Source organism: Podarcis erhardii (genome assembly GCF_964252035.2).
Source record: "Podarcis erhardii genome assembly, chromosome: 18".
Lineage (NCBI taxonomy): Eukaryota > Metazoa > Chordata > Lepidosauria > Squamata > Lacertidae > Podarcis > Podarcis erhardii.
The window spans coordinates 3,339,512-3,354,205 of record NC_138516.1 but is presented as its reverse complement, the minus strand read 5'-3'; the positions used below and the strand labels follow the sequence as shown (position 1 = coordinate 3,354,205).

Sequence of the window (14,694 nt, the reverse complement as noted above, 5' to 3'; positions counted from 1 at the left end):
GTACTTTACAGCAGGCATCGTTTTGGGAATCTTCATTAAATACAAGGAAACTCCCATTGTCAAAGCCAACAACTGGGACCTCTCCTACATCCTCCTCGTCTCCCTCCTGCTTTCCTTTTGGTCCTCCTTCCTCTTCATCGGGCGCCCAAGGAAAGAGACCTGCCTTCTCCGACAAACGGCCTTCAGCATCATCTTCTCAGCTGCTGTTTCTTCTGTCTTGGCAAAGACCATCACGGTGGTGCTGGCCTTCCTGGCCACAAAGCCTGGGAACAGGGTGAGGAGATGGCTGGGCAAGAGTCTGGCCAACTCCATTGTCATCTCCTGTTCTGGGGGGCAAGTTCTCATCTGCAGCATCTGGCTGGGCTCTTCTCCCCCATTCCCAGAGCCCGACATGCGCTCCCAGGTGGAAGAGATCATCCTGCAATGCAACGAAGGGTCTGTGGCCATGTTCTACGTTGCCCTCGGCTACCTGGGCTTCTTGGCTGCCACCTGCTTCACGGTGGCTTTTCTAGCCAGGAAGCTGCCAGGCTCCTTCAACGAAGCCAAGCTGATCACCTTCAGCATGCTGGTCTTCTGCAGTGTTTGGGTGTCTTTTGTGCCCACCTACCTGAGCACCAAGGGCAAGTACATGGTGGCCATGCAGATCTTCTCTATGTTGGCCTCCAGCGCTGGGCTTCTGGGCTGCATCTTCCTTCCCAAGTGCTACATTATTGTGCTGAGGCCTGATCTGAACACAAAGGAGCACCTGACAACAAGGAATTAAGGGGACATCTGATTCTTAAAATAGTCCATGTTCCTGATGTCCAGAAGTGCCTAAAGAAAACACACCTGCTCATCCATGTTATTTATTATCCACCTCTGAAAGAGATTGTGTTCCTTCTTAGCCTGGATTTTAGGAAGTCCTGTTGACATGAACACTAAGATGGGAGGAAATGTTTTGCTCCCTTGCTTTGCCAAGGACTACAATGAGTCCTGGTCTACTGCCCTCAGTTTGTAAACTTGTATCTTTTAATAATTTTGGGTTTTGGAAACTTATATTTATCTCACAACAAGATAGTTTAGAGGGAGAGGAGTTAGGTTTTTGAGTCTGTTTGCTTTGTCATGACTACCTATTAACCATATCAATTCTAATATTCCACAATACTGTTTGGTTCTGCCAGTTCTATGTATTCAATTTTCTATGCGCCATTTCCCGCATTTATGCGCTATCATTCATAAGCTCACTTCACATCATTTTGTTCTCCTAAGCTTTGTATATCAATAAACGGAGAAATTCATTTAAGACATCTTCCGTAGTCTGTTGGTTTAATTTCTGTACTGTGTAAGCTCTGCTCCCTGTTCCAAAGAGTAGCAACTGACCTTAGCCAAGCCGTGACTGGGATCCAGTGGATTTTATTGCATTGGCCAGGGTTAGGGATAGGGATAGGGGTGGGCGAGGCAGGCGAGGCAGGCGCCAATCTGGGTGAGTCATTGTGAAAGGAGGCGGGGAGGGTGCAGGATCCACCCCCCAGGGGCCCCTCTCTCTCTCTCCCGGGCTCACCTGGGGGCCCCGTCCCTGCCAGCCTCCCCGGCCTCTGAGGGTGTGCAGAGTGCAGATCCCCCCAGGGGCCCCTCTCTCTCCCGGGCTCACCTGGGGGCCCCATCCCTGCCAGCCTCCCCGGCGTCTGAGGGCGTGCAGAGTGCAGGATCCACCCCCAGGGGCCCCTCTCTCTCCCGGGCTCACCTGGGGGCCCCGTCCCTGCCAGCCTCTCCGGCCTCTGAGGGCGTGCAGAGTGCAGGATCCCCCCAGGGGCCCCTCTCTCTCCCGGGCTCACCTGGGGGCCCCGTCCCTGCCAGCCTCTCCGGCCTCTGAGGGCGTGCAGAGTGCAGGATCCCCCCAGGGGGCCCTCTCTCTCCCGGGCACACCTGGGGGCCCCGTCCCTGCCAGCCTCCCCGGCCTCTGAGGGCGTGCAGAGTGCAGATCCCCCCAGGGGCCCCTCTCTCTCCCGGGCTCACCTGGGGGCCCCGTCCCTGCCAGCCTCCCCGGCCTCTGAGGGTGTGCAGAGTGCAGATCCCCCCAGGGGCCCCTCTCTCTCCCGGGCTCACCTGGGGGCCCCGTCCCTGCCAGCCTCCCCGGCCTCTGAGGGCGTGCAGAGTGCAGATCCCCCCAGGGGGCCCTCTCTCTCCCGGGCACACCTGGGGGCCCCGTCCCTGCCAGCCTCCCCGGCCTCTGAGGGCGTGCAGAGTGCAGATCCCCCCAGGGGCCCCTCTCTCTCTCTCCCGGGCTCACCTGGGGGCCCCGTCCCTGCCAGCCTCCCCGGCCTCTGAGGGCGTGCAGAGTGCAGATCCCCCCAGGGGCCCCTCTCTCTCCCGGGCTCACCTGGGGGCCCCATCCCTGCCAGCCTCCCCGGCGTCTGAGGGCGTGCAGAGTGCAGATCCCCCCAGGGGCCCCTCTCTCTCCCGGGCTCACCTGGGGGCCCCGTCCCTGACAGCCTCTCCGGCCTCTGAGGGCGTGCAGAGTGCAGATCCCCCCAGGGGCCCCTCTCTCTCCCGGGCTCACCTGGGGGCCCCGTCCCTGCCAGCCTCTCCGGCCTCTGAGGGTGTGCAGAGTGCAGGATCCACCCCCCAGGGGCCCCTCTCTCTCTCTCTCCCGGGCTCACCTGGGGGCCCTGTCCCTGCCAGCCTCTCCGGCCTCTGAGGGCGTGCAGAGTGCAGGATCCACCCCCCAGGGGCCCCCCTCTCTCTCTCTCCCGGGCTCACCTGGGGTCCCTGAACCTGCCAGCCTCTCCGGCCTCTGAGGGTGTGCAGAGTGCAGATCCCCCCAGGGGCCCCTCTCTCTCTCTCCCGGGCTCACCTGGGGGCCCCGTCCCTGCCAGCCTCTCCGGCCTCTGAGGGTGTGCAGAGTGCAGATCCCCCCAGGGGCCCCTCTCTCTCTCTCCCGGGCTCACCTGGGGGCCCCGTCCCTGCCAGCCTCTCCGGCCTCTGAGGGCGTGCAGAGTGCAGATCCCCCCAGGGGCCCCTCTCTCTCTCTCCCGGGCTCACCTGGGGGCCCCGTCCCTGCCAGCCTCTCCGGCCTCTGAGGGTGTGCAGAGTGCAGATCCCCCCAGGGGCCCGTCTCTCTCTCTCCCGGGCTCACCTGGTGCCCCGTCCCTGCCAGCCTCTCCGGCCTCTGAGGGCGTGCAGAGTGCAGATCCCCCCAGGGGCCCGTCTCTCTCTCTCCCGGGCTCACCTGGGGGCCCCGTCCCTGCCAGCCTCTCCGGCCTCTGAGGGCGTGCAGAGTGCAGATCCCCCCAGGGGCCCCTCTCTCTCTCTCCTGGGCCCACCTGGGGGCCCCGTCCCTGCCAGCCTCTCCGGCCTCTGAGGGCGTGCAGAGTGCAGATCCCCAGGGGCCCGTCTCTCTCTCTCCCGGGCTCACCTGGGGGCCCCGTCCCTGCCAGCCTCTCCGGCCTCTGAGGGTGTGCAGAGTGCAGATCCCCCCAGGGGCCCCTCTCTCTCTCTCCCGGGCTCACCTGGGGGCCCCGTCCCTGCCAGCCTCTCTCGCCTCTGAGGGCGTGCAGAGTGAAGATCCCCCCAGGGGCCCCTCTCTCTCCCGGGCTCACCTGGGGGCCCCGTCCCTGCCAGCCTCTCTGGCCTCTGAGGGCGTGCAGAGTGCAGATCCCCCCAGGGGCCCCTCTCTCTCTCTCCCGGGCTCACCTGGGGGCCCCGTCCCTGCCAGCCTCTCCGGCCTCTGAGGGTGTGCAGAGTGCAGATCCCCCCAGGGGCCCCTCTCTCTCTCTCCCGGGCTCACCTGGGGGCCCCGTCCCTGCCAGCCTCTCTCGCCTCTGAGGGCGTGCAGAGTGCAGATCCCCCCAGGGGCCCCTCTCTCTCCCGGGCTCACCTGGGGGCCCCGTCCCTGCCAGCCTCTCTGGCCTCTGAGGGTGTGCAGAGTGCAGATCCCCCCAGGGGCCCCCCTCTCTCTCTCCCGGGCTCACCTGGGGGCCCCGTCCCTGCCAGCCTCTCCGGCCTCTGAGGGCGTGCAGAGTGAAGATCCCCCCAGGGGCCCCCCTCTCTCCCGGGCTCACCTGGGGGCCCCGTCCCTGCCAGCCTCTCTGGCCTCTGAGGGTGTGCAGAGTGCAGATCCCCCCAGGGGCCCCCCTCTCTCTCTCCCGGGCTCACCTGGGGGCCCCGTCCCTGCCAGCCTCTCCGGCCTCTGAGGGCGTGCAGAGTGAAGATCCCCCCAGGGGCCCCCCTCTCTCTCTCCCGGGCTCACCTGGGGGCCCCGTCCCTGCCAGCCTCTCTGGCCTCTGAGGGTGTGCAGAGTGCAGATCCCCCCAGGGGCCCCCCTCTCTCTCTCCCGGGCTCCCCTGGGGGCCCCGTCCCTGCCAGCCTCTCCGGCCTCTGAGGGCGTGCAGAGTGAAGATCCCCCCAGGGGCCCCTCTCTCTCTCTCCCGGGCTCACCTGGGGGCCCCGTCCCTGCCAGCCTCTCCGGCCTCTGAGGGCGTTCAGAGTGCAGATCCCCCAGGGGCCCCTCTCTCTCTCTCCCGGGCTCCCCTGGGGGCCCCGTCCCTGCCAGCCTCTCCGGCCCTTGGGTGACTATGGCCAGCTGGACGGGCTGCAGGCCCTGGTGTCCCTGGCGGAGGAGGAGGGTCATGTGGCCCTCGGAGGGGAAGGGGCCACCTTCCAAAGGCCCTGCAACTCCCGCCAGCCTCCGCCGGCAGACTTCCCAGCATGCACTGCCAGCTCCATTAGGCCAATGGTTGAATCCCAGCATGAATAAATTTGAAATTTACTCGTTTTCCCAGTGTATAACCAAATAATTCAATCTCAAGGAGTCTTAGGTTTGGCTTCGCTTATTAGCTTCATGGATAAATTAACCTCTATTAGGTTTCATTTCATTTCTCTCACGTCCTTCTTCCCAGCATGCTTTGCTGCCCCATCATCTCACAAACAAAGATCCTGTGTCCTATAATTGAAATTTACTCATTTTCCAATGTATAACTAAATAAATTAATCCCAAATTGTCTTTGGTTAGGTTTCACTTATTAGCTTTATTGGTAAATTATCCTTTATTAGGTTTCATTTCCCTCACGTCCTTCTTCCCAGCATGCTTTGCTACCCCTTCTTCTCACAAACATGGATCCAGCTTCCTATACTTGAAATTTACCCATTTTCCAACATATAACTGAATAAATAAATCCCCAGGTGTCTTTTGTTAGGTTTCACTTATTAGCTTTATTGGTAAATTATCCTTTATTAGGTTTCATTTCCCTCACATCCTTCTTCCCAGCATGCTTTGCTACCCCTTCTTCTCACAAACATGGATCCAGCTTCCTATACTTGAAATTTACCCATTTTCCAACATATAACTGAATAAATAAATCCCCAGGTGTCTTTTGTTAGGTTTCACTTATTAGCTTTATTGATAAATTGTCCTTTATTAGGTTTCATTTCCCTCACGTCCTTCTTCCCAGCATGCTTTGCTGCCCCTTCTTCTCACAAACATGGATCCAGCTTCCTATACTTGAAATTTACCCATTTTCCAATGTATAACTGAATAAATAAATCCCAAGGTGTCTTTTGTTAGGTTTCACTTATTAGCTTTATTGGTAAATTATCCTTTGTTAGGTTTGATTTCATTTCCCTCATGTCCTTCTTCCCAGCATGCTTTGCTGCCCCTTCTTCTCACAAACAAGGATCCTGTTTCCTATAATTGAAATTTACCCATTTTCCAATGTATAACTGAATAAATACATCTGAAAGTGTCTTTCGTTAGGTTTCACTTATTAGCTTTATTGATAAATTGTCCTTTATTAGGTTTCATTTCCCTCAGGTCCTTCTTCCCAGCATGCTTTGCTGCCCCTTCTTCTCACAAACAAGGATCCTGTTTCCTATCATTTTATTTTTCTCTAAACGTATTTGGATTCTTCCATTTAAACTTGATGGAGGGGCAGAGCGATGGGAAAAGAGAGAAGGCTTTTCCTCACAGCCTTTCCCTCGCCCTTCCCAGGCTGCCCTGCGCAACCTTCCTCCTGGCCTGCTAATAAACTCAGAAGAACCCATTATTATACTACTCAACCCACCTAACCCAGGAAGCCTCCCAGAGACCTCGTCCTTTTCCTCCTTCCCTTGGAGGCACCTAGAAGGGCTTCCCCCTTTTCCCGACGTCCCGCGGCTCCGGCGCCCTGGACAACAGAGGCCAAAATGGCCTTGGCCACCCGCCAGTTGTTTGACCTGCAATTTAGAGCTCCAAAAATGCTTTAAATGCATGTTGTGGCTGTGATTTGGATAGTGCTTTTAATATTCTGTTGGGAGCCGCCCAGAGTGGCCAGGGAAAGCAATATTATTATTATTATTATTATTATTATTATTATTATTATTATTATTATTATTATCTCATCGCCTTGATTGCAATGAAACCTAAAGCAGACCCACTGAAATGCAATTATTAACTTGGTTTCGGGTTTACACCAACCATTCTTCTTTTCGCAGTTGAGATGTTATTTCTGACCATTCACTTTGTTCTGATTGGTACCTGATTGATAAACTCATTCTTTAACGTCATCTGAATCTCTTGCTATTGGTTTATAGATACAAATTCTATTCTTAACCTGAAATTGTTCTTAACCTGAGGTACCATTTTAGCTAATGGGGCCTCCTGCTGCCGCCTCGCCGCTGCCACGTGATTTCTGTTCTCATCCTGAAGCAAAGTTCTTAACCCGAGGTACTATTTCTGGGTTAGGGGAGTCTGTAACCTGAAGCGTCTGTAACCCGAGGTACCACTGTATGTATATAAAGTCAGAACATTATTGTAAAGTTCCAAGAAAGGAGATTCCAAACCAACATCAGGGAAAACTTTCCGATAACAATGACTCGCGAATACAGCATCGAAGATGCAGAGAGAAGCCCCGAACAAGGGGGGCTCCTCCTTTTAAAAAGTTTCTCCAGGTTACCCCCCACACCTTGTGGGAAGCATCACACACATGTCGTGAACATGTCATAGAACAGGTGTGGTACTGGGGTGAAAACTGATGCCGTGTCCATCCAAAATGTAAGGCCAAGGGAAAGACCTGCCATCTCTGACCCTCCAGACCTTTGTCTTTCCAATACACTGAGACCGGGAGGACATGGTTTCCTGGATGGGTTGGTGTCAGGATGGAGGGCTTGACCCTTATGCCATAGGGCAGGTTCAGAGATGAGGGCAATGCCAGGCTCAGCCCCAAGCCCCTCCTCGGATGGCCACCTTCCCCCTGAAGAAGCAGCCTGGGCAGGATGCCAACCCGTCCCGGGAAGGATTTCTGCTGATTTCTTTCTCCAGATTCCTCCTCAATGGAGGGTCGCTCCAATGCAGCCCCTTGGTGTCCATGGCTTCTTCGCCCTTCCCTGCTTGGGCAGCTGCAGTACCAGCGCAGTCGTCGCTAGAGGGCGATGTTTCGCAACCTCTCCTGATCCCGCGCTTCGGATTGGCAAAGGAAAGAGGGCGCTGTCAGGAAGGGCGCTTGGGGATTGGTCAAGCACTTTATGAATGGGGGAAAGGAGGAAACGAAGGGGATCGCTGTCCGCTACGCCGCACGGGGTTGAGCTACAGACGTGCAGGTCTGCAACACGTGCAAAGAGTCGGCGAAAGAATCCGAGACCAGGGAGAAGAGTCGGTGGAAGAAGATTGGAAGAAATTTAAAGACTACTTACATAAATACTGCAAAATGAATGAATGTTAGAATGATGTCGGAATGAAGTTAAGTGGTTTTAGCAGTAATGTTATAAAGGAATATGTAAAAATGGATTGTTACTAGGTGAGAATACAAAGCTATAATACATTAAGGTAAAGGATTAAGATAAAAATAAGGAGGGAAAGGATTTGCTGGATTAACTAACTGAATTGGAATACAAAAAAGGGAGGTGTGAGGAGGTCAAGGAAACAAGCAAATAAAAGACAAGACATGAAAAGATTGATTTGTTTTTAATTGTTTGTACTTTGTATTTTTTCTCTTTTTTCTCTTTTTTTCTTATTTTGTAACCTTTTTGAAACTTCAATAAATATCTTTTTAAAAACAACAACAAAGGGTCGGCGAACAAAACACAGGATCAAAATTCAGGGCGCCACCGGCGAAGTCAGTCCTCTGTTCTTTTCTCCGGTTACAACCTCCCTGATTTCAGAATGGAGGGAGAGTCACATTTATAAGCCCCCCCCCCATGGATCAGCAAGGGCATCAGCCCCAATTTCAACCCAGAGGGGAGGGGAGGCCAGGAAGCAAGTCGCCCCCTCCCCTCAGCTGGAAGGGGCCGTTAAAATGGGGAGGGGTCAGAGCCACAGACTTTAAGTCCCCATAGCTATTGGTCTGAAGCTCAACATCCCAAAAACTAAGATCCTGGCCACTGGTCCCCTCACCTCCTGGCAAATAGAAGGGGAAGAAATGGAGGCAGGGAGAGATTTTACTTTCTTGGGCTCCATGATCACTGCAGATGGTGACAGCAGCCACGAAATTAAGAGACGCCTGCTTCTTGGGAGAAAAGCAATGACAAACCTGGACAGCATCTTAAAAAGCAGAGACATCACCTTGCCGACAAAGGTCCGTATAGTTCAAGCTCTGGTTTTCCCAGGAGTGATGGATGGAAGTGAGAGCTGGACCATCCAGAAGAATGGATGCTTTTGAATTCTGGTGCTGGAGGGGTTCTGTTTGTCTTTAAAAGGGAGGTCCAACTCTGTTACTCCCCCCCCATTTCCCCCATGCGCCTCCCGCTGCCGACCACGCTGAGGACTCAGCCACCCCTTCAGCTGCCTCCTTCCTCCAGCTGCTTCTGGCGCCCTCGCTCCGCCTCCCTCTGCCAGGCCACGCCCCTTACAGGCCCCCCGTCTTGGCCAATCAGCGCGGGGCAAGGGCGAAGGGCGGGGCGGGCGAGGCAAGCGGGAAGGGAGGGGAGGGGAGGCTCCTGTGCTCGCGAGAGTGGCAGGCCGCCTACGCCAATCCGGGCGAGCCATTGTGAAAGGAGGCGGGGAGAGTGGAGCTGGGGAAGGCAAGAGGTGGGCGGAGCTTAGTGGGGAGTGGTCACGCCCACTGGGAGGGTCAAGGCAAAGCTGGGAGGAGCCTCTGGCCGGACTTATTTCATTATTATTACTAATATTAATGAGTAATGAAGTATGAATTTGGGGGGAGAGGAATACATTACATTAGTGTGCGATCACTGCATTACTAGGATATTTTATTTCAATCAATCAGATCTTTATTACCTTAGTAGACCAGCATCAGTAGGGTGAGATACAATCATTTACAGTCTGTAAAACGTTTTGGACAGCTAAAAAGTATTAATCACAAAGTATATATAAAAGTCTAAAAGAAGCTAGAAGAAGCTAAAATAAGGGTTTAGGAGCATTAAACGGATGTGGAAGAACATAAAATGTTAGTATATAAAGACTATGGCTATCAATTTACAATGTACTCTGATATGAGTGTTCATTAAATCTAGAATAATCATAATCATAATCATAATCATAATCATAATCATAATCATAATCATAATCATTATAGAATAATAATCAATCTAGAATAATAATAATAATAATAATAATAATAATAATAATAATAATAATAATAATAGGTGTTGCAATGGAGGAGTGCAGGGAAAAGAAAACTCCTGGCACTCATTCTTTCTTGCTACAGAATAAAAGATTTCTCTCCTTTTCTCCTTCTTTTTCTCTTGGGTGGTGTGTTCAGCGGTCACCCTCAGGGGAAACAGGTCCCCCCCCCCCGGAGGAAATGGACTGATCGGAACCTGGCTGTGACATCGGCTCAGAATCCCAACCTCACTTGGCAGTTGAGACCAACCCCTGCCTTGATCAGCAGCCTTTGGGTGCCTTATCTGCAACTGCAAAGTGAGACGATTGACGCCTGGGAAAATGGTGAGGGGACCAGCAGGAAACTGCTAAGGGAGTTTGGAGTCCTTTTATTCTGTTGCAGTTGCAGAGAAAGGAGGGTGGGGGATTGGGGGCCGCCCCAGGTGTCATCACTGAGGGGGGTGGCAAAAGGACAAAAAGCCGAGTTTAAAATAAAAATAAAAATTGGGCTCACCAAACCTTTTAGTTGAGTCAAAAAACATGGCTGGCACTGGGCGCCACACCGTGGGGGCTGGCACTTATCGGGGGGGGGGCTGTAGAGTGCCTGATCCTAGCGTCTCTCCTGGGAGTGACATGGTGGCTTGGGCCCCTGCAGGCTGGGCGCTGCCTGAAACACCAGCGTGGGGCTTGCGTCTGCCCTCTGCCTCTCCCTCAGCCGCCCTACAGCTGAGGGGGAGGCAGCAGATAGGCTCCAGGTAGCGCCCCCCACCTGCAGGACCCCCGCGTTGAACTGGGCACCTGAGCGGCTGGCTATGCCGCTGTTCTGTTGTTTCTTTCTTTCTTTCTTTTTTTTAATAAGAAAATCTTTATTAGACAAACTTTAAAAAGACATTACACGGAATATACATACATACAAACACAAATACCAAGTCAAAAACAAATAAAAAACAGAGTACAAGAGAAACAAAACGAGAAAAAAAGAAAAACTGAAAAACAAAACAAAACAAAAAACAAGACCTCCATCCAGCTCAGTCTTGGGTTACACAAACTTATACAATTTCTGCAGTTGTTCTAACAATAACTCTAAGCTCTAAACGTCGTAAGTATTAACTACTGTCTACTGTTATATAGTTAATTCCCAGATTAGTCTCAATGTGATTTAGAAATTTGTTCCACTCATTTTTTAATTTGGCCATATTATGGTGCCTAATTCTTTGTGTTAAACTCGCTAGTTCTATATATTGAAACAGTTTCACTTGCCAATCTCTAATCGAGGGCATTTCTGGGGATTTCCACTTCTGTGCTATTAAAATTCTTGCCGCCGCCGTGGTGTATTGGAAGAAGGTTTGGTCTGCCTTCTTTATTTCCTCCTCAATCATACCCAAGAGAAACACCTCGGGAGCTTTAGGGAAATTATATTTCAAGATCTTTTTCAACTCCTCGTAAATTTGTCCCCAGAATCTCTTAACCACATCGCAGGTCCACCATACATGAAAAAAGGTTCCCACCTTATCTCTACATCTCCAACATATATTATCGGTGTTCCTGTACATCTTTCCTAGCTTTGCCGGGGTCAAATACCAGCGATGCATCATTTTTTCTAAATTCTCTCGAAGAGTTGCACAGGCCGTAAACTTCATACCCTTTTTCCACAGAGTCTGCCATTTATTAAGATCCACCTTGTACCCGAGGTCCCTATCCCATTTAACCATCGCACCTTTCACCACATCCTCTTTGGTGTCCCATTCCAGTAATTGTTTATACATTTTAGAGAGGAGTTTATTATTACTTTCCAAAATTTCCACTTGGTATTTCGATTTTTTTTCACTCATCCCTAGTTTTTTATGTTCACCCCAGAGTGCATTAATTTGGTGAAAGTGTAGCCACTCCTTAATTTTATCCTTCATCTCCTCATAAGGCCTAATTTTCCATCCCTCTTCCGTTTTTACTAATAGGTCTTCATACGTCCACCTTTCCCCTGTCATATTTAATTTTTTAATTTTAACGATGTCAATCGGGGAGAGCCACCAGGGGGTACCCTTTTCAATCACATTTTTATATCTATTCCAGACTTCCAATAGCGGGCCCCTGATGATGTGGTTGGAAAAGCCCCTGTGGACCTTCCCTTTCTCCTGCCACAAGTAGGCATGCCAACCAAATCTTATATTAAAGCCCTCTAAATCTAGCATGTCTACGTTCTTTAAAGTGGCCCATTCCTTTATCCAGCATAGGCAAACTGCCTCATAATAAAGCTTTATATTCGGGACTGCAAAGCCACCTCTATCTCTGGAGTCCGTGAGATATTTAAACTTGACTCTGGCCCTTTTCCCCTGCCATATAAACTTAGCCAAAAATTTTTGCCAGTTCTTAAAACAAGTGGTACCTTTGATTACTGGAATATTCTGGAATAGGAATAGTAATTTCGGGAGGACACACATCTTTATCGCAGCCATCCTTCCTGTCCACGATAATTTCAGCCTATGCCAAGTCTCTAAATCCTTCTTAATTTCCTGCCATACCTTATTATAATTATCTTCCACGAGGTTTATATTTTTTGGTGATAAACAAATTCCCAAATATTTTACCCTGTTCACGACCTTGATTCCAGTCTTTTGTTCCAACCTAATTTTTATATGTTCATCCAAATTCTTTGTTAAGATTTTAGTTTTTTTCCTATTTAGCTTAAATCCTGACAATTTGCCAAAATCCTCTAAAAGTTCTATTGCACAACTAACACTGTCCAGAGGGTTCTCTAGAGACAAGACCAGGTCATCGGCATACGCCTTTAACTTAAATTCCTTTTCCCCAATTTTTATCCCCCTTACATTTAACGTTTTCCTTAATTTATTTGCAATAACCTCCAAAACCATAATAAATAACAGGGGTGACAGGGGGCAGCCCTGTCTTGTCCCTTTCATGATCGTGAAGGATTTGGATAAATTATTGTTAATGATCAGCCTAGCCCGTTGCCCTGAGTATATGGCCTTGATGCCTTCCATGTAAGGACCTTCTATTCCTACCATTTTCATACATTGTAATAAAAATTCCCACGAAACATTATCAAAGTCCTTCTCGGCGTCAATGAACATCAGGGCTGCCGGGATGTCTGTCCTCATGTCAAGGTATTCAATAATATTCAATATGTGGCGGACGTTATCCTTCTGTTGCCTATTGGGTAGGAATCCCGCTTGATCTTTATGAATGTATTTCTTTAGATGTTTCTTGAGTCTATTAGCCATAATATCGGCAAAAATCTTATAGTCGCTATTAAGCAATGAAATTGGCCTATAGTTTCTTATATCTGTTTTTTCCTTTTCTGTTTTTGGTATTAAAGTAATACTGTTCTGTTGTTTCAATTATGGGTGCCTTGAGAGTTAATGTGCTGTGCTTGCTGCCCCACTCGTCCTGATGGACCAGTCCCCCATGGCACCAGGGCTGTAGGTCTTCCCTGGCTAGCTACTCAATGTGGGCAGGAGAGTTTGCCTTCTGGGTTCCTGTCTCATTTTGGGCTGCTCTCGGACTTCCGGGTTGGTGCCTCCGGCAATGGCTGAATTCCTCTGATCGGGAGGCATTTGCCTCGTGGAAATCTGGGTCTGGCCGCCATGGCAAGGCGGAGACCCACTAAAAATCACCGGCGGGTGAAGCCTGTGAACCTGGGATTCGGCTGGCACCTTTTGCGCCTCCCCCACTCGTGGGGAAACCCGGTTTCGGGGTTCCGGAGCAACGTGGGGTGAGTGTCACGGTGCTTCGAATTGACTGCTTCTTCCACGGAGCAAAGCCGCATAGCTGTTGCCAGAGAGCGCTGACTTTTTCCTGTGGACAATTTGATCTTAAAGCAACTACCTGTGAGTAGAGCGGAGAATTGGATTTTTAAACGTCTTAATTTGACACCGAAACGGGGAGGTTCAAAACAGGAAGTCCGCCTTCCCCTTTTGTAAATAGATCACAGCAAAGAGACTGTAAGCTAAAGTCTTGGAAAGCCTATTGTAAAGGACTAAATTTCCATCGGTAGAAAACATCAAACCCCCCTTGGAAGCAGGAGAAGAGGGGGGAAGTTTTGGATTGTGTGTGCCTGCAGGAGAGAGTGAAGAAAGTCAAAATACCACCGCTCCGAACCTGGAAACGGGCTGCTAGTAAGACTGACGTTTTTGGATTGGTCGTTGACAGTGAATAGAACATTCGCTGACAGCTAGCTAAATAAGAGAGATACATTGTTTCTATTCTCTCCGTCTGCTCTTAAAAAGGAGTAAAAGTAACTGAAAATTGAAACTAACTTTATTGTTTGAACTGTGCTTAAAAGGATTGATACAAATAGAAACTGTTTCCCTCTAGAGGAAGCCTTTGAAACTATTACAAGAGCTGAGCTGGGGGAATTTCCAGCTGCAAGATAAGGCTGTGAGACTTTGGGAATGACCTTGAATCGGTTAAGAATGTCAACAGAAGAGGCCTTAGTGGCTGTATTATGTAAGATAAATGATTCATTGGAACAGCTTCACAAGAAGGTGGATTTTTGGGGACAAAAGGTGAATACCAATACAGAAACTATCCAGAAATTGACACAGGAATCCACTTTGACTTGGCAAACTGCGGAGAAGGCTAGGGAGAAAGCTGTTGCCGTTGAACCTAAAGTAACACAATTGGAGAGAGAAAGAGTCCCAGCCTCATACATGCAATTTGATGATCATAAGTTGATGCCTTTTATGATTGAATCTAAAGGAAAACAGACTTTGAGGATCAGAGCCCTGCCTGAACTGGAGAGGGAAGGTTTGATGGACTTTCTTACACAGGAATCTGCTGATTTTTGGGACCTGGAATTGGGCCAAGAAGAGACTAAAATTGTGAGGGTTTTCAGACTTTACCAGAAGAACTTAGAAGAACAACAGTCAAGAGTGGAAATTTTGAAAGACGTCCTGAAATACCTTTTGGATCTTAGGTTTAACTATGGAAATTTGGTTGCCCTGTCGAGATGGAATAAAATTATCTTTAGGTGGGAGTTTCCCCAAGACCTACTCTTCAGCCTCAAAGGAAGGAAAACAAAAATAAGATCAGTAGAAGACAAAGTAAAGTTCTTGTATAAGTACGAAGAAGACCCGCAGAAGGGACTTGGAAAAGAGTTAAGAGCATCGGACAGAAGATCACCAGGTTGGTGGACTATATGGAATTGGCGGAACGGACTGGCAGAATCC

The 14,694-nt window shown here is 50.4% G+C and overlaps 2 protein-coding genes across 3 annotated transcripts in view; one reads left to right on the top strand and one right to left on the bottom strand.

Annotated features, from left to right (window-relative positions):
- Positions 1 to 14,694, top strand: part of LOC309332886 (uncharacterized protein) — a 251,246-nt gene that overhangs the window by 57,963 nt on the left and 178,589 nt on the right. The window lies entirely within an intron of this gene.
- Positions 1 to 14,694, bottom strand: part of LOC309332844 (vomeronasal type-2 receptor 26-like) — a gene marked incomplete at its 3' end in the record, with an annotated part of 48,102 nt that overhangs the window by 11,923 nt on the left and 21,485 nt on the right. The window lies entirely within an intron of this gene.